Source organism: Pinus tabuliformis, chromosome 4_2 (genome assembly GCF_031772625.1).
Source record: "Pinus tabuliformis cultivar Carrire ecotype Pingquan chromosome 4_2, CPIR1, whole genome shotgun sequence".
Taxonomy (NCBI): domain Eukaryota; kingdom Viridiplantae; phylum Streptophyta; class Pinopsida; order Pinales; family Pinaceae; genus Pinus; species Pinus tabuliformis.
Window position 1 is genome coordinate 886360788 of NC_142304.1, and position 24125 is coordinate 886384912.

Here is a 24125-nt window from a genome sequence, read left to right on the forward strand (position 1 = left end):
TAACACATACTTCGCTTAATGAAACAACCTTTATGGCATCTTACGGCAAGTGCGGCTTCGATGATAGACTTTGGGAGGATGATAGACTATGTGAAATGAGTGTGACACATGTCTATGTGGTGAGGACAACCCATTCTCATAAATATTTCCCCTTCAATCAAAACAAACCTCCCTTTTCATGACAAGTGATAACCCACATGCCCAAAGATGACGCATTCTATGTAAAAATAAAAGCATGAATGACTCTTAAGATCGAAAAGGGGAGCTTGAGATCATGATCAACTTACAAATAAGTGACTAAGGAACGATCGATCACAATATCCATAGTAGGCTCCGAAATTTAAGAGCAAGCCAAAATTTTTGAGGGTGTTGTAGCCGCTACAACAGAGCCTTCTCCTTCTTGCTAACTTATTTTTCAACCAGTGCCTTGAATTCGACGAACTTGGAGAATGTCTCATCTTTCTTCCACATGAATAAGATCCAACACTTCCGTGAGAAGTCATCAATAAAAATGACAAAATATTTTTTTGTGACAGTGTAGGTTGTCGAGAAAGGTCAATAAACATCATAGTGGATCCTTTCTAGCACTGCATGTGCTTTGTTGTCCCAATCATGGAATGTAGATTTTATGTACTTCCACAATGTACATCATTTGCATACATCCTACTACTTAAGTGCTCCTTTAGGGAGGCGAGTGGTTATTTGTTGTATAATATTTGAGGTACCATTATGCAAATGACCAAGTATTTTGTGCCAAAGTTCATTGACATCGCAACCTGCACTTTCTCTGCCTTAGTGCTTAATGCAGCACAGTCTTCCACATCTAGCTTATATAGGTTCTTCACACGAACCCCGATATTCCTCACTTGTCCTGTGGCTATGTGTATCAAGAATGATTTTACTTTGTTTAATATCACTTCACAACCATGGTAAAACGACCACTTGGAGAATGCTAGTAGACAGGCCCCTAATCCTTTACCTTTACCCTTTTTTACTAGCGCCTCATATTGAAAATTTGAAGACAAAACAGTTATTTTCTCTTAAAAAATTGTCTCAAAATCCCCCTCCATGTAGCAATGCCGAATGCAATGATAAACAAGTTGTCTCTAATTGTATCATCCAATATGAAAGGGATAGAAGAGGAATTGATGTCCGAGAAATCTTGTCAGTAAAAGTTGTCGCGTTCTTCTTAGTCAATTACCCCCACAAAACAAAGAGCCCAACAAATCGTTGTCTGTATATAAGATAACGTGAATGGTAAGTAAAATAACAACCTCAGTATAGGCGCAAGACAGATGTATTTCCATACAAGCTGGCGGACTTAGGGCACACTCTTAGAGTTAATTTTGAAGTTGTTAGATAATATTGCCTTAAATTGATATGTTTGTGTCTTAATTGTTAATTGTATTAAATAGGTTTCATCTAAAGTGGCCATTATCTTAAATATAAAGTTTTATCTTAAAATATTTTTGTCTCAAATTGTTTGTCTTAAATATAAAGTTCTCCCTTAACATAATTTTGTCTTAAATTGTTTTTGTCTCAAAATAATTTTGTCTTTAAATGTTTGTTTCAAACTAATTTTGTCTTAAATATAAAATTTTGTCTCAAAATATTTTCGTCTTAAATTATTTTTGTCTTAAATATAAAGTTGTGTCTTAAAATATTTTTGTCTCAAAGTGCTTTTGTCTTAAAATATTTTGTCTTAAGCTATTATTGTTTTAAATATAAAGTCTTGTCTTAAAATATTTGTGTCTCAAACTGCTTTTGTCTTAAAATATTGTCTTAAACTATTTTTGTCTTAAATATAAAGTTTTGTCTTAAAATATTTTTGTCTCATTCTTTTTTTGTCTTCAAATTTATATTTAAAACAATTCAATTGATATTAAATTTTAATGTAAAATAACTAAAATATAAAGTGATTTTTTAAGACAAAGATTTCTTTTGTCTTAAAAAAATGTCTTAAAAGTGCCTTTGGTGTAGTAGTGGTTCAATTCCTGCGAGCTTACTATCCTAACCCATGGTGACTTAGATTGAATTGCAGAAAAACTATCTCAGTGGGATCATATCTGATAATATTAATAATGTATCCTCCACTCTATGGTGGATAAATATTTCCAATAACGGTCTTAGTGGCTCTCTTCCTTCATCCATATGTACGTCACCTTTTTTGCAATTTCTTTTCATCCATGGAAATTAATTAACAGGTAATATACCGCTAGAGATTGGCCAACTAAGTAATATTGAAAAGATCGATCTCAGCAAAAGCATACTTTCTGGAACGATCCCTACCGAGATTAATAAGTTATCTAATTTGAGCACTCTTCTGATCTATGGAAATCAATTAACAGACAATGTTCCACCATAACTTGGTTGACCGGGGAAGATTGAAGTTATGGATTTGAGCAAAAATAGGCTTTCTGTTATGATTCCTAAGGAAATTGGCAACTGTATTTCTCTGACACACATTGATGTTAGCCAGAACGAGTTTAGTGGTCCCATCCCACTGAAAATTGTCAAGATTCGGGTGCTCAACTATCTGAACGTATCCATAAATCACTTGAACGGAAGCATTCCTAGAGAATTGAAAAATATGCCTACTTTAGTTTCTATTGATTTCTGTTATAATAATTTCTCTGGCTGTATTATAAAGGGCAGTCTATTTTCACATTTCGATGGAAGCTTGTTTGCAGGGAATCCCAACTTATCCAGACCACAGTTGGGTCGTGGTGGGCCAAGGCACATCAAGCTTGGACTTTTGATAGCTCCCACGGCACCCAGACTTCTTCTCCTTTGCTCGCTTGTATTGGTAATTGTGGGAGTCAAAATTAAGATGAGACCCGTCAAGAAGGAAGGCAATGTTGTGTCCTAGAATATGACGACCTTCCACAATCTCAACTTTGGGAGTGACGATGGGTTGGATTGCATGAAAGAAGAAAACACCATAGGCAAGGGAGGAGCCAGAGTTGTGAATAGAGGTATCATGGGAGATGACTGACAAATTGCAGTGACTAAATTAATGGGTACTGCAACATATTCAAATGATCGTGGTTTCTCTGTGGAGATCAAGACACTGGGAAAAACCTGCCACTAGCACATAGTCAGATAATTGGTGGTTATCTCTAACCATGATACTAATCTTCTGGTGTATGAATACATGAGTAATGGAAACATGGGGGAGGTGCTTCATGGAAACAATGGCAGGCATATGAATTGGCACAGTAGATACAAAATCTCACTGGAAGCCGCTAATGGTTTGTGCCATCTTCATCATGATTGTTGTCTATTCATCCTTCATTGAGACGTGAAATCCAATAATATTCTTTTTGTTGGGAATTTCTGATAATTCCAAACAAAAGAATAGAGCAGAAAGTGATACTCTGTTTTTCCACAGGATAAAAAATTGAACAGAACAATTCTCTGTTTTAACATAGCGAAAACAGAAAAAAAATTGCTTTGCTGAAACTGGTGTTTCAACAACGCAGTTTCGTCAGTTGCTGATTATAGTGTTTCAGCAACGATGTTTCAGCAATGTTGAAACTCGTGTAACAACAACACTCTGTTTTGACGTCAAGACTATTTTCTGCTTACGGTGTACAACAACACTCTGTTTTGACGTCAAGACTATTTTCTGCTTACAGTGTATCAGCAACACTCTGTTTTGACGTCAAGACTATTTTCTGCTTACGATGTATCAGCAACACGCACAAATCTCGTACTCATTAATAATAAACTGACTGTTACAAAAACATCTTTCTCACATAGAGGGATTTTCACAAAAGATTATGTTGAAGAGCATCTTCCTCTTGACAGAGGGATTACAACAGGAACGCTTCAGTGCCGCAAAGCAATTTTTCATTGTCTCAGAAAATTACAGTTTTAGCACTACTGTGCATTACAAAAAAAAACTCTCTTCCTCTCTATATTTTATACACTACTATGTCTACATTTTATAGTGCGGGAAGGGGTCATAACTTATCCTTCAACCTCTTTAACTCACTGATGAAGTCTCTATTACAATCTGCTGCTCATGATGAACAAATCTCATCTTTTGTTGTATTTCTTGATTCGGTGGTGTTGAAACCCATGGCTGATAAATGCTGCGACGGATCAAGGCTGGTTCTTTCCACTTTTAGCCATTCTGCTCTTTAGTACGGTTGTTTAGAAGTAATGGCGTAGTGCTGAATCTGATCTTCTTTCTTCGGGAACACAAAAGCAATTAAAGGGTGAAAAGATGGTAATGGCGGTGGCTTTTTTTAAGTAAAGTAGCTGCTGCTATTTAACTATTCACTGCAGTTGAAATTATAATTTCAACACTTCCCTTTAATTTCAACTGCTGGGTTACCAGTCATACCCAGACATTTCCTTAAAAACTCAAAACTTTTCTGGTCCAATGGCTTGGTCAGAATATCCGCAACCTATTCCTGAGTCCTGCAATGTTTTAAAATGATTTATCCATTGTTCACCAATTCTCTAATGTAGTGAAACTTTGTGTCTATGTGTTTCGTTCTCTTGTGGAACACAGAATTCTTGGATAATGCAATAGTTGAGCTATTGTCATAAAAAATAACTGTTGCTGTTGGCTGCTCTTGGCATAGACTTCTTAACATTCTCCTCATCCAAATTGCTTGACACGCTGCTGCTATAGCTGCCACGTACTCTGCTTCTGCTGTAGACAAAGCCACAATTGGGTGTTTCTTGGAAGCCCATGAAATGGCTCCTGAACCTATGTGAAAAATGTAACTGGATGTGCTTTTCCGGTCATCTACACTTCCAGCCCAATCACTATCTGTGTATCCAACTAAATCTGAACATTCTAAAATAGTATAAAATATGCTATACCTTTTTGTACCTTTAACATACCTCATAATTCTCTTTGTTTCCTGCCAATGTGTTTATTTTGGCCTCTCCATGAATATGGAAATTAAACTGACAGCATGCATTATGTCCGGCCTAGTTGCAGTTAAATACATAAGGCTGCCAACTATGCTCTTATACACGCTAGGGTCAAAATCCTTGTTGTTGTTCCCTTTGCTGAGTTTTAGTCCCATCACTGTGGGAGTGATTGCTGCCTTTCTGTCCTGCATGTTAAATCTGCCCAACACTTCATTTACATATTTTGCCTGCAAAATGAAAATTCCATTTTTATTTTGATCTACTTCTATTCCTAAGAAGTATCTCAGCAAACCCATGTCAGTCATCTCAAATTCTTCTTTCATGACTAATTTGAAATTTTCAATGAGGTATTCATCATTACCTATAAAAATCACATCATCAACATATAACACAACAATTAAAATTTTATCGTCCTTTTCTTTGATGTAAACGGTGGGTTCTCCCTCACACTTCTCAAATCCATTCTCTAGTAGATAGGAATCTATCCTACTGTACCACGCTCTTGTCGCTTGCTTCAGCCCATAAAGAGCTTTCTTCAATATGCAAAATTTGTGCTCTTGGCCTTTCTTCTCATAGCCTAGAGGTTGCTCAACATAGACCTCTTCCATTAACACTCCATTCAAGAATGCTGACTTCACGTCCATTTGGTAAACTTTCCATTTGTTTTTTGCTGCTATGGACAACACTGGTAAACTTTCCGTTTGTTTTGTGCTGCTATGGACAACACTGCTCTCACGGTTTCCATTCTTGCAACCGCTCGAAAGTCTCCTCATAATCTCTCCCATACTACTGCTTGTATCCCTTGACAACAAGTCTTGCCTTGTGCCTTTCTATCTTGCCTTCAGAATTACTCTTGGTCTTGTAGACCCATTTAACTCCAATGACTTCTTTACCTTTTGGTAGCTCAACTAAATCCCATGTCTTGTTTCTTTCTATGGCATTCATCTCCTCATCCATAGCTTCTATCCATTTCTTATCTTTAATTGCATCTTCGAAATGAACAGGGTCATCAACATGACAATACAAAGCAAACAAAGAATTCATTCCTTCATCATAAATGTCACTTAAATTTTTTAATTTCTTACCTCTTTCATTTGGTGTGCAAGTGCTTGAAGACACACTTGAATTTCCTCCTTGTGGTGTGCTTAGAGAAGCACTTTCATTTCTCCTCAAGGGTGTATGTTGCTGTTCTGGTGTTCGAGCTACTATTTGGGGATATGTTTCAGACAACTCCTCATCATCTTCATCATGAGACAAACGGTTTTTAACATTAAATATTTTCTCTATGCTTCCATCCCAAGCTTCTTCTTCAACAAATTGAACATCTCTGCTCACAAAAAACTTCTTGGTGGATGGGATATACAACCTGTAAGCTTTGGATTCCTCACTGTATCCTATGAAAATACATTTCTCCCCTTTGCTATCCAATTTCTTCCCTAGCTGATCTGGAATGTGTGCATAAGACACACAACCAAAAACTTTCATGTGGGTGACTCCTTGCTTTCTCCCACTCCATGCTTCTTCCGGCACTTTGTTCATCACTGCTTTTGTAGGACACCTATTAAAAATATATACTGCACAGTGTACAGCTTCAGCCCAATAATCATTTGGAAAATGCTTTGCCTTCAACATGCTCCTTGCCATATCCATGATTGTTCTATTCTTCCTTTCAACAAATCCATTTTGCTGCAGGGTGTACCTTGTTGTAAATTTCTTATGAATTCCATTTTCTCTGCAAAAATGTAAAAATTCTTTGGAGATATACTCACCCCCTCTGTCAGTTCTCAAAACCTTGATACGCAACCCACTTTGATTTTCTACAAGTGCTTTGAAATTTTGAAATTTTTCAAACACTTGACTTTTATTCTTCAGGAAATAAACCCAAGTGTTTCTGGTGAAGTCAGCAATAAATGTTAGAAAATATTGGCTGCCTGCTAATGATGGGGTTTGCATCGGTCCACATAAATCTGAGTGGACAATCTCTAAGGGTGCTTTTGCCCTTATGCTTTTCCCGGTTGGAAAACTTTCTTTGTGTTCTTTCCCCAAGATACAACCTTCACAAAGGTTGTCTCGCTTCTCTATCAATGCTAATCCTCTTACCATTCCTTTTCTACTCAACAAATTAAGACCTCCAAAGTTGAGATGTCCAAATCTCAAATGCCACAACCAATTTTCATCCTTTGGTAAGCTTTGGAGAGCCTCTTGTGTCACTGCTGCAATTACTTCTTTATTTTTCAAATCTGCCCTTATTCTAAGAGGGAACATCCTGTCCCTCGTCATCTTCACTTCAGCAATACATCTTTTGCTGGGTTTTCTATCCATGATGGTGCATACATCATTCTCAAAGAAAACATTGTAACCCTTTTGAACAAGCTTTCAAATACTCAAAAGATTACACTTCATTCCGGGAACATAATAGACATCTGCTATGGTTTTCTTTTCACCTTTCTTTGTAAATATTTTAAGTTCTCCTTTTCTCATAACAGAAATTTTACTATCAGTCCCAAGTGTGACTTGTGACTACACACTCTGATCTAAAGTAGAAAACATGGCTTTGTTTCCTGTCATATGGTTGCTGCAACAAAATCTAGAAACCATGTATCTTCACTGTTTGTTTCAACCATATTACAAACTAACAACACATTATCTTGGCTGATATTTTCTCTAGTGATATTTGCACTAGATCTATTACTCATATCATGCTGCTTTTTACTACATTCATTTGCACACTGCCCATATTTTTTACGGTAATAACATTGGACATTGGATTTTTCATACCTTTTTCCTTGAGCATGATATTGTCCACTTTGTTGGGTGCTACCATGGCCTTGGTTCTGATTTGGATTGCTGCCTCTTCCTCGAACGTTTGCTGAACTGTTTCTACCACCTCTGTATTAGCTTCTGCCTCTTCCTCTCTTGTTTCCTCTACTTTGACCTCTTCCTCTTCCAAATGACTTTTGGGTCATGAAGGCTTGCTCTAGAGATGAGTTTTCATTTCTACTCAACCTCTGCTCATGTGTTATCAGTGATGCATGAAGTTCATCAACTGAAAAATTTGAGAGATCCTTTGTCTCTTCTATGGTAGTGACAATCACATCACTTTGAGGGTAGGCACCTCAATAGTTTCTCCACAATCCTCCTTTATTCAAGAGTTTTTCCATGAGACCTTATCTGTGTGACCTGACCAATTTCTTGTGTGAAGAATGAGTCAATATTGTCTGACTCCTTCATGCGCAGGTTCTCAAAATCTTTCCTCAGCAACTGTAGTTTTGTTGTCTTCACACTCTCCATGCCTTGATAGGTTGTCTTGAGAGTTTTCCATTCTTCTCTGGATGTCTTGGCTGCTACTATCCTTGGAAACACACTCTCATGCACTGCTTGATATAAAAGTACAAGGGCTTTTGAATCCTTCTTCTTATTTCTCTTCAATAGCTCTTTCTCTTCTTGAGTTAATCCATTAAACTCATCTTCATTTGTTGGCTCTTCAAATCCATATTCAACAAGTTCCCATAAATCTTGTGAGGCAAACACGGCTCTCATGGTTATTGCCCAGTAGTCATAGTTTTTCCCATTGAACTGTGGGAGTTGGGTATTAAACATACCCATGCTGGTGCTAGTGTTGGCCATTCTTTCAATACTTGTTTGTGTAAAAAAAATCACTTAATTGTCTTCAACAACTACACAAAAACTAATCTGAAAAATACCTTGACAGCATTTTCACTCTGCTAGATAATTTGCTGTAGCAAGAAACCTTCCTTCAGCTTCTTTGACGTCTTCAAAGAGCCTGAACAAGCTCTGATACCATGTTGGGAATTTCTGATAATTCCAAACAAAAGAACAGAGCAGAAAGTGATACTCTGTTTTGCCACAGGATCAAAAACTGAACAGAACAATGCTCTGTTTTAACACAGCGAAAACAAAAAAAATAAAATCGCTTTGCTGAAACTGATGTTTCAGCAACGCAGTTTCGTCAGTTGCTGATTGTAGTGTTTCAGCAACGATGTTTTAGCAATGCTGAAACTCGTGTAACAACAACACCTTGTTTTAACGTCAAGACTATTTTCTGCTTATGGTGTATCAGCAACACTCTGTTTTGACGTCAAGACTATTTTCTACTTACGGTGTATCAACAACACTCTGTTTTGACGTCAAGACTATTTTCTGCTTACGGTGTATCAACAACACGCACAAAAACTTGTACTCATTAACAACAAACTAACTGTTACAAAAACATCTTCTTCACATAGAGGGATTTTCACAAAGATTATGCTGAAGAGCATCTTCCTCTTGAAAGAGGGATTACAACAGGAATGCTTCAGTTCTGCAAACCAATTTTTCACTGTCTCAGAAAATTACAGTTTCAGCATTGTTGTGCGCTACAAAACAAAAACTCTCTTTCTCTCTATATTTTCTACACTGTTGTCTGTATTTTATAGTGCGGGAAGGGGTCATAACTTATCCTTCAACCGCTTTAACTCACTGATGAAGTCTCTAGTACAATCTGCTGCTCATGATGAACAAATCTGATCTTTTGTTGTATTTCTTGAGACGGTGGTGTTGAAACCCATGGCTGATAAATGCTGCGATGGCTCGAGGCTGGTTCTTTCCACTTTCAGCCATTCTGCTCTTTAATACGGTTGTTTAGAAGTAATGGCGCAGCGCTGAATATGATCTTCTTTCTTCGGGAACACAAAAACAATTAAAGGGTGAAAAGATGGTAATGGCGGTGTCTTTTTTTTAAGTAAAGTAGCTGCTGCTATTTAACTGTTCACTGCAGTTGAAATTATAATTTCAACACTTTTTGACTCCAACTTTGAAGCCTGTGTTGCAGATTTCGGCCTCGCCAAGATCTTGCATCATTCTGGTGCCTCAGAATGCATGTCTTCAGTGGCAGACACCTTTGGCTACATAGCTCCAGGTAAATTGCATTTCACATTTTTCCTACCTTTTAATTTTGGTGTTTCCTCTATGTTTAATTTTATTACCAGGTCATTTGAGACTTTACTGTGCATAACAGTTCAAACAACTTTCAATCTGATTTAACATTCAACTTAATTTTAATTCGTGAATTTACAGATTATGCGTACACACTGAAAGTGGATGAGAAGAGTCACGTGTATAGCTTCGAAGTGGTTATGCTTGAGTTGATTACCAAAAATAAATCAATGGATGGAAGGGAATATGAAGAGGGCATGAATATCACGGGGTGGGTGAGGAAAATAACGACTTGGAAAAGAGAAGAAGTAATGAAGATTATAGACCCCAAACTTAGCGTTGTTCCTAGGGAGGAGGTGATGCATATGTTCTTCGTAGCTATACTGTGCACACAAGAGTAGTCTGCTCAAAGACCCAACATGCACGAAATAGTGTATATGCTCACGCACTATAAACCTAGGCAATAACTTTCACTAAGGAAAAGTAAATTTATTGACGTCATTGCCACCGTGTCACCAAGTAACTCATTGGTGGGATCATCCCTCTGGAGAAACTGATAATAGGCCAGGTTAGTGTCATGCCTGTTTTTCATTTACATCTTATTATCCATACGGGAGCAGGGTTTATCACATTCTGAAGCGCGTTGACGTTTCAATTTTATTTTGTTGACTAAAAATTAATCCAACAGTCTATAATGTCGACATTACGGAAATAAATAAATAAATAAATATATTCTTTTAATTTTTAAAATTATTTATTGTTATTTTAATTATATATATTTTTAATTTATTTATTGTTATTAATTAGTGCACTGGGTGGAGTTTTATTGCACTATGAGTCTTTGATGGTGTTGGGTAACTCTACCACAATTGACAACATGCAGGTTGGAATTTCAAATCGGAATCACCCGTTAAATTTGACAGTTTGATAACTTTAACATCTATTTAATTTATTTTAATAAAAAATGTTGATAGTTTTGAAAAATATTTGACGGAAAAGTCACCCCATAACCAACAATTTACATGTTAAATTCCGTCCGTGACAACATGTTACATTCATGAGAATGAGAAGAGACCCCTTCCCCTGAAGGGAGAATAAAATTGGACAATAAGAAAGCAATCAATATTCCTTATATTTATTGTGCTTAAAACAATGTCCGACAGTGCCTGATTCCATGCTAACCATTCTATGCAGGGGTTAAATTTGACAGGTGACTCTACCTGTCAAGGAATTTTTTTATGACGTTTTTATTTTTAAACTGCCCATCATATGACTTTTAATATTTTTTTGTACAAGTTTAATCTAATTTCAAATTGTATTCATAATTGTTGCAAATTTTCTATTCTCCGTTGTACCATTCGGCTCAAGTCTCATTGCTACACTTTTTTTTTAGCCCTATTGATCAAACTTTTCTGCAAATTTTCGAGATTGTTGAAATGTTCCTAGTTTTTTTTTTTTTTTTTTTTCAGATTATGTTTTCCGTTATGAACAATATATACCAAAATGCTCCAATGGTTGGCTAAAAAGATTTTGAAAAGTGAGCAGAGATGCGTTGTGAATATATCCAATCCCTACAAAAAAGGTATGGGAGGACTGAAAAGAAGTAAAACAGGGGCTTCGAAAAGTGATAGCCAAATATTTGGCGATGATTGATGGAACAGTCAAATATGTGAGAAATCAATCATGCTCCAACTAAATAGCAGAGTTGTTTAGAAATTAGGGGATCCCAAATCAGAGCCAACATCATCGCATCACCCAAATAGTAATCTAGAAAAGCTCTTCCCCATCACTGAAAAGAAACTGCAACACCGGTTCAGAGAAAACCCCCAACTCAATCTCTTGCACAACGCTATGGAATTAGTTTTGAATATGATTATATAGAGGGAAAAGCCACAGTATCCATCACATTTTCAATGAAGCGCGTCCATTATCAATTGACCGAAGTATGGTCAATTGGGCGAAGCAGAAAATAATTGTATTTCTTGTGTTGTTGGGTCAACAGTGCAGATCAATTTGCATGAGAATCTCTGTGGTGTTAAACACTAGCCTACCAAGTTTGAAATATACCCCCTTGTCACACCTTGCTCTGCACATTATAATATTATAATTATTTCACAAACTTATTTCTACGCTTTTGGACGAGATGCTCGGCAACACAATCTCTGAAATGCCCTCATGCTTTGAATCTTCGGTTATGGGATCCTGAAAGCAGGGTATATGCCATCAACTTTTTAGAAAAGTCATTCTGACTATGAAACCTTTCAGGTATATGCCATCAACTTTTTAGAAAAGTCATTCTGACTATGAAACTATGTCACAGATATTTGAATACGAGTGTGTACACAAGTGTGAAAACCGAGACTTACAAATTTGGAAATATGCTGACCCCTGTCACTTGAATTATAGAATTATAGTATGCAATTCATAAACTTATTCCTACTCTTCCGGCTTTGCTACGAGATTTTCACGTGTTAGGTTTAGTTCGGGCCACTCAGAGACCCCAAGAGTTGTGTGTCTGTGTGTTTTTTTTAACCCACCTATGATTTTTCTGAACACATAAAGGACAAAGGGTTTCAGCAATACAATGGATATGATCAAAATTTCAAGTAGTGATATATAAAATCTGATGGACAAGCGAGCTCCACTTTCGACTCTACCGTTCGTCTTGGACCGATGGTTTCAGCGTGGAAGGTCAATGAACGCCACTGAAACAGTTTTATAAGTAGTTGTATCTCTGGATCTGGTATATTGTGAGGTTGCTAGCATAAAACGGTGAGTAATCTTCATTTTGAGTTTACATCTCTGAAAATACTAATGGTGGGTCATTGGAACACTGCAAAACCCTCATTAGGGTACAAACAGCTTCAGAAATCCACACTTGGGTTGGGATTACTGAAAAATCCGCACCTGGATATCGGTTAGATTGAATAACATCCATATAGTTTGCAGAGATATTGGAAATTCCTCATTTGAGCAGCACGAGCTTTTTAAATCCCCAATTCGGGTGTAGAGATATAGTAAGATCCCAATTTGGGTTTATCTGAATAGAAGAATCCTAAATCGGGTGCATGTGCGCTGGATTTTTTTACTATACTGCGTAATGATTCACTCTCCGGAAGGTTATATATACATATATATATATATATATATATATATATATATATATATATATATATATATATATATATATATATATATATATATATATAGATGTATATGTATAAAATTAAACTTTTAATTTTTAAATATGCCCGTCATAGTGACGTTCTTAAAAATTATTGACAAGTTACACGTGACGTGGAGATTTGGAACTATAAAGTCTTTTACTTGGTAAAAATGCCAAATATGGGTATACGAGTGTCAATTTAACCCCTGATTCTATGAAATAGAAAATCTGACTTCCCCTTTTCCGGTTCTGGGGACTCCGCCTGCGGGATGTATGCATGAATGAGAAAGAGCTAACCAGCCTGCCATAGGGCATTAAATGCCTGTATGGGGGCGGCCTCTACCATGGATGTCAAACATCTTCATGCGCGCATCCATCCTCCATACATCGTTTATCCGGCAGGCATCATTCCTTTTCTGGGAACGCGGGACCCACCACCTCCGCACCGGCACCGACCCATTTTCAAACCTGCGCTCATCCCAAAAGAGCCATTTTCATCATTCGCGCTCCCGTTTGAAGCTGCTCTGCCTATGCAACCCGTCTCGAGGAAACACCGCCCACGCTCACAGTTGCACCCACCTCGCAGTTCCGCGAATAGGTGCTCAATCCCGGCATTCTGTGCGGCATGAGGTAAATTAACCTCTCTGCTTACAAAAAATTCAGATGAAAATTGTTTTATGGATCACATGGTAGCGTAAACAATTAAATTCAAAATTCATAAATGGAGAACAACGGAACCCAATGAAGCAATCTAACTATTCTGGACTTCCAATGACCCCAATTCGAGCTTTTGGTTTTGTATACAAGGTGGATCAAAGGAGATACAATTTACATGCAAAGTTTCTTTTTTTTCATCTTCGCCATTTTCCTGTTAACAAGAATCAACATTCGAGTGGCATTAGTTACCCTGTAGTATGTTAGCAACTCGAACTTTTTTCAGTTAGGAGGAAGAATTGAATTATATGGTTTGCCTGCAAAAAAAAAAGAAGATTAGAGGTATCCGGTTCACCTGCCAAAGAAAAAATCATGAGTTCCTGGAATTGATCCATAAAACACAAACTCAAGGGAAAGAGAATCCCAACATTGGCAGAGCATCTACACCTTTATTCAAACTCACTAGGCTATAGCAGGGACCTTTATGAACAAATTTTGCAAGAATTTTGCATTATTGAAAAATTACAGGTAAATGTAAATGACTTAATGACCTGAAATATTACCTGAAAGAGAACCCCTCTGGTTACAGAAAGTAATCGAATGTGATAAAAAAAAAATTGTTTTGTGACTTGCAGTTATCAAAAGATGGAGAAGTAATATGCCGGTTAGATTTAACATTGTAAAACAATACAAAAATTAACTTTCTTTACCCCAATCAACAAAACCCTTATGTTTTCAACTGCGATTACATATATGGACACTTTTCTATTGACTACAATGTTGATATCCTCCTCAACAATATTTCAGGGGAAGTGAAAGCATAGAGCAGGTTATGATTTTGTTTCAGGACCAATATAAAATTTTATGGCTGCATATTATTTATTTTGTTCTATCTTATGAAATGTCTTTTTCCTTTGTACCAAAATTCTGGTAGAACCTGTCACATATTTGATATTTCCCACCTGAGTAGCTTGTCCAACTTGGTTCTTTATATATTCATTCTTTCTGTCAAACTATGGAAATAAAATAACTAAAGACTACCTTTCTTATAAATGATGTGTTTGAAAATCACCTAGATGCATAAGAGTTTACCAAAACCAGATAAAGAGCCTACTTTACATGCAGTAATGCTCTCTGAGGCCCTCTTATAATAACAAAAAATATGTATTGTGACCTTTGATGACCAAAGTCAAATAGATATTACATCTTATGGAGATTTAAACTAGGGAATTTATACTTACAAAGTGGAATTTCTTCATTTTGCTAGATTTGAATTATTACAAGGATCTCATGCTTCCATTTTTCCCAACAATTCATTCATTTTAGTCCCGCTCTTATGCATTGACAATATCTATCCATTGATTCAACTAGATGACATAACTCAATATCAACCAGCGACAGTTTGGTTGAATGTACATGTTTATATTTCTAATGTCAATATCTATTGTTTCATTTCACAAATGTGGAGTTTTAGTTATTTTTTTCTAGAAAGTAGAAATATTCTTTGTGGGTGTTGTTTTCAATGACTTCTCTCATGCTCTATTTTGTTTGTTTTCATCATCTTGGATACTTACATTTTTCTTGATATGTATTAGTACTCTGTTTTTTTTGAAAACCAAAACTTAATCATGTCCTCTTCTGTGATATATGTATCTAAATCATTGACTTTGAACAACATTTCTTCCACTGAGATTTAGGTTTTACAAGCCATTTTACAAAAATTTAGAAAAACAAAGACAAAGCGAATATTGTTGCTTCTTGGCAAAGATGATGTAGATCCATCAACAAATGCAACATATGGTTCCCTCGTAAAAAGCTTAGCATTTGTGACGAAATTTGTTGTTGGAATCATGGTTCCAAAGGACTACATTTTCTCGGTCGATACAAACTTGTATTTAGAAGCACCTACAAGTATTGTACAAGATGCACACTCTACAGGGCTGGAAATATTTGCTGCTAATTTTTCCAAATTATAGCTATGACCTAGTAAGGGAATATCTTCAGTTTGTGGACAACAAGAATTTCACATTTAATGGCATCCTAACCGATTCCTCTTTAACAACATCAGAGGCTATAGGTATGAATTTCTTTCTACTTAACCTCCACCAATTTTTGAAATTACTTATCCATGCACACTTGGCCAAAGAGGTATTAGTTTATTTCTTTAAACTTGCAGACAATGCAAACATCAATCATCATAATAGTTATATCAGTGCAATATTTAGCAGCCTGTGTCCAAGCCTTTTTTTTATGGTGCCAATCCATTTCTGCCATCAAAACAACGATTTAAACACTCCCATGGATTTCCCCAAAATTTTCTCACAATATTTTGTCCAGAAATTCATGGTGTGGACAAAATTTTGGGGTCATGAGACAACACCCAAAAGTTTTGAATTGCAAATTCTGGGAACATCTAGGGTGAGAAACAGCAAAGTCAAACAATTTATGTTTTGTACTGCAGATTCTGCGAACATCCAAGATGGACAGCAACCAAGCTAAACAATTTATGTTTTGGATTGCAGATTCTTCTAGCACACATGATTTGACTTCTTGGATATTGCCTCTTGTTGATGGTGACCTGGATAAGCATACGAGTGTTCTCTCTATTTGGATCCCTCCACCCTATGCAATCACTCTTTCAAGATGTGAGCAATAGCTCTGGAAAACACTAACAGTGAACTGCAATTGGAATCGTTGGATATAGCAATGTTTTTGAAAATGTAACAGGAAAAACCATTTTCTAGGGTTTCTTTAGTCAATCTTACTAAAAGATGATATTTTGAAATCCTTAGAATCCTTGATAGCATGACAAGGTTTGTCTTAAGTGATTCATTTCTTCTTGTCACGCTACATCCTCATTTTCATGAGCATGCATGCATTATTAACTCTTTATGCCCAAAGGCTTATCATTGATATTTGATTTTCTATTATTTTTCAAGGATGTGCATTCAAACTTGAGGTAGCATAAAAATAATCAATTTCAATCAAGATATTTTGTCATATTAAAGTATTGTAACATGAATCTATTTTGTTGTTGTCACTATGCAGTGCTTCTAAGCTCACGGAATGGTGGAAAACTGGACACTGTGCATTGAAGTATCATGCCGCTCAAATTCGGGTCGAGCATCTTTAAAATTTGTCCTTCACAATGGGGAAAAAATGCATGTGATTTATAGAATATGGGAAGTGCGGGGAAAGACAACCAATAACGAAGCATACTACATTACACTTGTTGCAGGGTTAAAAGAGGAAAAACAGAATGGGGTGAATAACATAACAGTGCTGTAATCTGTAATCACATGGAAGGCATCTACAATGTTCGCGTAGGCAATTTGAAGCCCCTCTACAGAGAGGCAAAAATCTAGAGTGCTCGATTTAATTCTTTTACGATAAAGCACCTTGCGGAGATCCATAAAATGTCTACTGATCTAATGGTTGGAGCAATCTCAAGTGTAGATGCAGGTGCCAGAGATGATTCAAGATCATCGTTCATTCCACTGGCAAACATTGATCAACATCAATATAAGTCTCGACTATGTGTATACACCATGGTTGTCATTTTTCTTGGGATTCTCATACCATGGTTCTTTCAGTAAAGAACTTGTTAATGTACTTTTTTTTCGTTTTGTAATATCATTCACCTTAGATGTCCACTCACGTTATAACTAAATTCATGTGTCCAATTATGTAAATTATATTTGAGGTGAACTAATTATTCTTAACCTACTAGGTTCAGCGAAGATTATTGTAGCTCCATTTGAATTTAATTTTAATTTCAAGTTTCAGATGCTACCTCTTTAATACAGTCTTGATTTCTACCTGGATGGATGCCATGGGAATAAATGAAAGTAACAAAATAGGGTTATTTACATCTGGTTTTTTGGTTTTCACAACATTTAAGAAGTATAAGTCATTTCTGATGCAAACCCTAGCTATATCCACATCTATATTATGACAAGCCGGAAATAATTGATGCATGATCTAATGTGAGATGAAGAATTTCATACCATGAAACCCTCCTAGGAACATTGATGCATAATAATGACAAACTCTAAATTACTATGAAGTGAATTTTCTTAGGTACATGGTTTTCCCCAGAATGATGCAACGTACGCATATATAAATGAAGCCCTACATGCCCATGATGCCTTTGAAGATGCCATAATCTTAATAAATAAAGAACACAAGTGAAGAAACACTCATCTTTCAAAATTGCCTAAAAGATTAAAAATATGGAGTCCTAAACTTTGTCAAAATCATAATGATAAATTCTGCTTCAAAAAGCTTAATCCCCCATTTTCTTGACATTTGTTTTTCTTGACATGTCCCTTGTTCGTCACACCCACACTAATCTTCCAACTAGGACACGTTTCTTAGAAGCACAAGAAATGCTCTAGAGTCTAGTGTCCGATGTTTCCACGACCGGAACCAAAAACTAAGGCTTTGGAATTTGCAAGAATGACACCAACAATAGCAACTAGAAAGTTAAAGCGTAATGCTCCATAATATTGGCCATCTCGTTACCACAGGTCTAACTCAGCTAATGGTCATAGCTCATCATCTAATCAAGAACACTCACTATTGACGTTACACTAGAATCAACGGTGATGTGCGACCATAAAAAGTATGCCATAAACCATAACAGGGAAGTACATCATCACCATCCATATTCATCAAAGTGTAACGAAGAAAGATGTAACAAAATACCATGCTTATTAACATATACACAACAACTACAAGAATCCTGATGGAACAGAGTATGTTATCAAACATTTAGAAAAATTCTCCATTCAGTATCCACACAATATGGCAAGAACCCTTCAATAGCATGCCAAAAATAATCAATGTTACCACTTGTAACAACCCAAAACTAGCAACAACCCTAAACTGTTCAGAGCTCAAGTACTTGTACACCACTACCTCCTCAATGGCAATTTAGGTAACCTTTACAGCATTCTGTTACCCTGATGTACATGCATCTTTCACATCCAAACTAGTAAGTAAAGCAGAGTCGTTTTCAAAGAAACGTTACAATGAGTTTGAAGCTCTCTTAAAATTCCAAGTTTAAAATGAATATCACTTTACATTTGACCAAGTCAAATAATATATCTAAAAGGAGGATTACTCGCTGTACCATATAATTCATCTTTAGATACTGTGTAATGCATAAAGAGGTGGAATACTATGTTATGGAGCCCATGTACTATTATCGCAAGCATCACTTTCACTGATATCAAGGTGTCAAGGTTATTTCTATATTATATGTTAATTAGAGTATAGCAGTGAGCAGCTTGATTAATTCATATATCCTGAAGCCTTATGAATAATTGTATAGTTATGTTTTCATAGAGATGTAAAATTGGTTGTGTGAATGGTAGAGATGGCCTGTGCTCATGGTTTTTTGGAGCCAAGGCTAGTTTACATATGACATCACTATGTTTTCACAGTCATAACAGATTATATCAGTTCATTTACTAAATGAACTAAATTATGGTGCATCCAGAAACCAGATTAGTGTGATATTAGAAATTTTATTCATTAGATTTTAAATCCAGAATGTTTCAATGTAATGCCTTCTGGACCTATTTTCACAATCATAACAGATTAAATCAGTTCATTTACTAAATGAATTAAATTATGGTGCACCCAGAGACCAGATTAGTATGATATTAGAGCTTTTGTTCATTAGGTTTAAATCCAGTGTAATGCCTTCTGGACCCTCTTTGGTATATGAGTCGTTATCTATGTAATGTCCATAATAATTGCAACTTTTACAATAATATTGTCTTTCCTCGTCCTCACTAATTGAATAAGAAGGATCCACTAAGCTGCCAATATCCTACACAGACAAGATAACTGCTTAGTTGTATAGCTAGTTACACATATCAAACTAGTAAGTAAAGCAGAGTTGTTTTCAAAGAAACGTTACAATGAGTTCGAAGCTCTCTTAAAACTTCCAAGTTTAAAATGAATATCACTTTACATTTGACCAAGTCAAATAATATATCTAAAATGGGGGTTAATAACTCACCTACCAAGTCAAATAATATATCTAAAAGGAGCATTACTCGTTGTACCGTATAATTCATCTTTAGATCCTGTTTAATGCATAAAGAGGTGTAATGCTATGTTATGGAGCCCATGTACTATTATCACAAGCATCACTTTCATTTATCAAGGTGTCAAGGTTATCTCTATATTATATGTTAATTAGAGTGTAGCAGTGAGAAGCTTGATTAATTCATATATCTTGAAGCCTTATGAATAATTGTATAGCTATGTTTCTATAGAGATGTAAAATTGGTTGTGTGAATGGCCTAGAGATGGCTTGTGCTCATGCTTTTTTGGAGCCAAGGCTAGTTTACATATGACATCACCATGTTTTCACAATCATAATAGATTATATCAGTTCATTTACTAAATGAACTAAATTATGGTGCATCCAGAAACCAGATTAGTGTGATATTAGAAATTTTATTCATTATATTTTAAATCCAGAATGTTCAGTGTAATGCCTTCTGGACCTATTTTCACAATCATAACAGATTAAATCAGTTCATTTAATAAATGAATTAAATTATGCTGCACCCAGAGACCAGATTAGCATGATATTAGAGATTTTGTTCATTAGATTTAAATCCAATGTAATGCCTTCTCAACCCACTTTGGTATATGGGTTGTTATCTATGTAATGTCCGTAAAAATTGCAACTTTTACAATAATATTGTCTTTCCTCATCCTCTCTGATTGAAGAACAAGGATCCATTACGCTGCCAATATCCACCATAGACAAGATAACCGCTTAGCCGTATAGCTAGTTACACAGATCAAACTTTACAAAAAAAACTCGTTGAAAAACCATGGTCCTTTACAGGCCTTATCTTCCCAAGCAGATACTAAAAGATTACAATTTTGTATAAATATAGTGAAATATGCTACAAATTACAATGACATTTGAAAAACTCCATCACTAACTCTGCTTTCCAAAGCAATGGGTGTCTCACTTGGAGGAGGCTCACAACACAAATAGCCATGGAACTACTATTATAGCTATGTTCCGAAGAATAGATAACTCTTGATACATAATATAGCCGAAAAGGTATAACAGTAACCAGATCGTTCTTCAGGAAAGTGATCTAAGGTTAGACTTCACATATGAAAAACAAATCTAATATATTCTTAGTGTGAACAAGACTTTATTATTTATGACTTCCACCTGTTGCACCTTGTCACCATCCTGTATGAACCAGTTGACTCCCTGATCAGAGAATCTGTGAGATGGCTTTCCAAACAAATTTGGAAAGGCTGATTTTATTCAATTTCATGGACATCAAAAGACAACTACAAGTTCAAGGAGATGATGTTTCTGCCATAAAAAATTAATAATCAGCTCAAGATTGCAGTCGATTGCCACGCAAATTGCTAGGTGATGCCTGGCGATTAAGTTCCTGGAAACATGAAACACAAAACAGTTTAGAGAATTGATATTGTAGCATGTACTCTTTGCTTGAGTTTAAGTGTTTTTTGAGAATTCTAGGGGGTAGCTGCAAACTTTCAAAATTTTGAGTGCATTCTTTAACTCAAAAATTCAAGAACAGAAAAAGCCCAAAGCAGAAAAATATCAAGGTTAAATGTCACAATATGGAATGAGCTTGATTAGCATACCTCTGAAAAACGTAGGTGTCCAAGTTGTGTATAGGTTGACTTCACAATGGTTTCCCATAGTAAGCCAGTCTATTCTGCTCTCACAAAATTCAATATCTTTCCAGCATAGCTCTTGAAATTAAATCCCTACGGTCTCTAATACTATACAATGAGACCCTGTTTGTTTAAAAGAGTAGCTGATCATTTCATGCCGACATCACTATGAAAGAAATCCTCAGAGGTGTTTTGCTGCAACTATAAAACCAACTAGACCTACTAAAGAATATCCCAAAAGTCATATCATGAGGAAGCAAAGCAATAAAACCCCAAAATGAAACACTTTGAATACACTGACCAAAAGAAATGAGAAAACCATAGCAAGAAACAGGTAATTGCAATTGTTTGATTCCTCCCCTGAAAGGAAGGCTATGAAGGATTTTAGTTGCAATAACAAACATGAAATCATAAATCATATTTCAAAGCAGCACTATCCAATCCTAGCATGGCTCAAAACAATTTGTAAGGCGAGATCAGTTTCAACTGTCACTGAATTTTTCCATAACTTCAATATGGAATCCCAAGATACCTATATTTCACCCTGCCAATGAAACTGAGTATTGAATCCTCAGTACAATTTGAACTTTTATCTCAAAACATCGAACTATGTTGTCCCAAGAACTACCTTTTGAAGAAGTGAATTCCAAATACTTTCTTAATGTCATTTCTTGTTTTCGAAAAAATCTAGTCAAGAAGGCCATTGAGGATATTTAGCACTTGACATGCCCAATTCGAGGGTTTTATATATAATGTTTAGCATTTATTTTTCAATTCAACTTAAATGTATGGTTATATACTTAATTAGAATAATATCTTGTAAACTTGATAAACAACAGTGAAGTCAACTCATTCTTATCACTCAAATTTCTGCAATATTTCAAAATGTGAAATCTAATTTCTAATTAAATTCAAGCTACATGTACTTCAGAATATTTCTGTTAAATCTCTATTGTATATTGTCTCAATCTCCTTAATAATGGTGTGACGTGCTGGTTTGAAATTCTACCTTCCCAGATTGAGGAAAATGATGAGAAGTAGGGTCTGGTTTAATGGAGAAGCAGATAGCCTCTCAAAGGAAGGTTGCAGGCCAGATCCGAACAAGATTTTTTTTAAATATTTTGTCTCTGGTTCATTTCCATGATTAGGACACATTCTAATTTAATTGAATGCACCTGCAAATGATTTAAATAAAAATTATCTAATACTACATATTAAAGCAATGATTAATCAACATAGTAACTAGTTTTTAGAGCAGTATTTAATCAAGAATAAAATTGTTTTTGGTTAAACACAAAGGCCAACTAATTGTTTTTGGTTAAACACAGAGGCCAACCAATGGGATCCTTATCCCCTCTTTTATTGTACTTTCTATTTTCTATTAATTTGAAAGCGTTTTTTTGTTTTGGAAAACGACAAGGTCTGGTTTCTTTAGCAATAACTCTGGGCAGCCTTGATTCTTAATATTTCAGTGGAGATGCACCCGATTCTGTAAGTTCACTGGATATCAATCTTAACAATTTGTAGAGAATTTGCGCTAGTTGATTTGCATTCTTAATTAAAGCTGATGAACTTGCGCTAGTTGTTACTGTATTTTTAATTTACCTCACGTCGCACAGAATCCTGGGATTGAGCACTGATTCGCGGAACTGCGAGGTGGGTGCAACTGTGAGCGCGGGCAGTGTTTCCTCGAGACGGGTTGCAGACGCAGAGTAGTTTCGAACGGGAGCACGAATGATGAAAATGGCTCTTTTGGCATGAGGGTAGGTTTAAAAATGGGCTGGTGCCGACTCGGAGGTGGTGGGTCCTGCGTTCCCGGAAAAGGAATGATGCGTGCTGGATAAACGATGTATGGAGGATGGATGCGCGCATGAAGAGGTTTGACATCCATGGTAGAGGCCGCCTCCATACGGGCATTTAATGCCCTATGGTAGGCTGGTTAGCTCTTTCCTGCATGAATGAGTCCATTTCGTACTCCTTGAATGGCGGATAATGGTGAAAGGGCATGATTAATGCGATGGGATGGATGAACTATTAACGACGTATTTAGTTGCATGGATCGTAATCCAGCCAAGCGACATTAATATTATTCATTTCATGAATTTATTTGAATTTGAATTTAAGTGCCCAAGTTTCAGCGCTAAGTTTATTTCTTCAAATACATTTAGATGAATTTGAGGGATTCACGTCGTTTACTTAACAAACCCCACCACGTATTACCTCTTCTTTTCTCTTTCCGGCCTGTAGTTTCTCGTATGGGAGACTATAAAAAGGGCACTCGCAGTGAGCACAACTACAAAATTTACAGAGAGAAGGATGAATTTTTGTCAGACTAACAGCAACGCGAATATCTCATTGAAGCCAAGTTGGATGGCGATCACCACGAATTCCATCATTCAAAGAGGGTCCACGTCAGGGGTTTCAGATGGGAGTTGGGCGGCGACTTAGTGGCTATGTTACCAGAAACGGGACGGGAGCTTTCGTTTCCAGAAAAAAACATACACAAAACAGTACAGCATGGAAAAAAATGTTTTTTACGGCCGTTTTCGTTTCTCGGTCCAAGAAACTGTTTCTCCAGAAATGGATACAGTTTTCTGAGAAACGTTGTTCTGGTTCTTTTGTGATGTACCGAGGTTGGTTTTGGAATGCAGTTCCATAGTTTCCAAAACGCTATTCTGGTTCTTTTGTGATGTACTGAGGTTGGTTTTCGAAGGAAGTTCGATGGTTTGCAAAACGTTGTTCTGGTTCTTTTGTGATGTATCAAGGTTGGTTTTTGAGG

At 36.2% G+C, this 24125-nt stretch overlaps 1 pseudogene; it reads left to right on the forward strand.

Annotated features, from left to right (window-relative positions):
• The first annotated feature begins 2872 nt into the window (after positions 1-2872).
• LOC149172537 (leucine-rich repeat receptor-like serine/threonine-protein kinase BAM1 pseudogene) lies at positions 2873-10229 on the forward strand (annotated as a pseudogene).
• Positions 10230-24125: the final 13896 nt, after the last annotated feature.